This window comes from Rhea americana, unplaced genomic scaffold (genome assembly GCF_003343005.1).
Source record: "Rhea americana isolate MKP2758 unplaced genomic scaffold, rheAme1 scaffold_497, whole genome shotgun sequence".
Classification (NCBI taxonomy): Eukaryota; Metazoa; Chordata; class Aves; order Rheiformes; family Rheidae; genus Rhea; species Rhea americana.
In genome coordinates this window covers 45,037-46,913 of record NW_028186642.1, presented here as the reverse complement: position 1 = coordinate 46,913, position 1,877 = coordinate 45,037, and positions in this window count along the sequence as shown.

Genomic DNA, 1,877 nt, shown 5'->3' with positions numbered 1-1,877 from the left:
TTTTAATTGTAAAGCCATCCCGTTTTCAAGGGGGAGGCTGGGGAGAGCAGCGTCTCATCGCTGGCTGCTGCAAGAGCCAGCTGCGTTTCGGAACAGGCACCAGCCGCTTCCCGTCTTCTGTAATGAGTTTAAACCATTGAAAAAAAGAAAAAAAAAGGAAAAAAAAAGGAAAAAAAAAAAAGAAATCGGAGTTACCTATCTTTGCCCAAAGAATCCCAGTTGCACAAAGCGATATTCCGGTGTGTCAATGATTGTGTGTCAGTGTATATTATACAAAGAGGTACTTGTCACTCCCGTTTGTAAACTACATTTGACATTAATTAAACAAGTATAAATCTTCTTGGGCCCTCCAGCCTTCTCTGCGTTTCCTTTTGCATCCGAGCAGCTCCTCTTCCTCCGYGCCTGGAAGCGCAGGTGGTGCCACAAGAGCCCTGCAGCCCCGCGGCGCGGGGGAGCCCGTCGGCGGGACGGGGCCACGGCAGCGCCCGTGTCCAGAGCCCGGTCCCGGGGCAGGGCTGGTGGCTTGGGGACGCGTCCGGGGGCCCGGGGCATTGCAGAGCGGGGAGCGAGGGACGAGAACCGCCCGGGAGCCACCGGCAGGGCATAAAAATGCAGCCCGTGCCGCTGCCACCCGCCAGAAATGAGCATGTAAGGGGAGCTGCGGCAGGCAATGAACTCAGCACTTTATTCTGCAAATAAACAAGATTTTAAAAGTCCTAATTGCCGCAGACGTCCAGGCCGCACCGTTATTTATTCCTTTTGCTAAGAGGCACTCAGAGCCGGGGCCACCGGGCGGAGGATGGAGCCGGCAGCCCCGCGGGCAGGTTCGGGCCCCGGGGCCGGCGCGGGGAGGGCAGCGGCTCGGGGGCCGCGGGGGGGGGCTCAGGTTTGCCCCCCACCCCGCTAATGAAGTCGGAGCGACCGCGGTATTTCGCCGTTTCCCCGGCGGCACAGGGGGAAGGTGGCGCCCAGCCCCAACAGATCTATACGTGCTGCATTAGGGGCCGCCGGCGGCGTGTAGGGTTACCTGCGGCGGTGCCGGGGGGGGGGCCGCGGGTCGAGCCCCCTGCCTGGCTGGGGGCCGGCCGTGCTGGCGCCGACGCTTTCGGTTTGCAAACATTTTGCAGATGGGTCTATGGGGGCTTCCCCCCACCCCACTGCCTGGCCCCACGGTGGCTGGGTGCCCCCCGGGGATGGGTGCTGGGGGAGGGGGGGGTCCCTGAGCAGCCAGAACACCTGGGCCCTTTTTGCAGCCAGGTGACCTGAGGGTTTGGCCAATTTTTGTGGGATCTTTCTCTACCCAGGTGACATGTTGCAGCAGTCCAATGGGCAAAAAAAACTTTTTTTTTCCTTCCTTTTTTAGTGCGGAGAGCCCCTCCTGCCCCGCTCGAACGTCTCACCGGACCACCAGGCTCCAGGACCCRGTGCTTTCAGCCCCTGCCAAGCAGCAGCGTCCCGCAGCCCTGGCCAGCCAGCTGGGGAAGGGGGCCCGGGCCTGGAGGAGGCCTGAGGCCACGATGAGGGGCTGGAAACTCTCTCTTCCCCTCTCTCTGCCACCCCACAGTGGGCTGCTAATATTTTATTTAAAATATCTTTAGGAAGCGGAGGGCCGTGATGTATCGAATGTATTGAGAAAATGCTAATGCGTAATAGCGTGTGTCAGGGGCCTCGTTCATCACCCCGCACCGCCTTCTGGGGGATCCATATCTAATTAACAGTAATGAATGAGGGAGCCCACCTAATGACAGCCAGCCAGTTTGTTATGGAAATGAGGCAATCCCATTAGGCAAAACACTTAATTAAACAAACTGCTCGGAGTGGGGGACGGGCCCAGTCCGGGTGCGCACCTACGCAGGGCTCCCACGCCGCGGATCCGC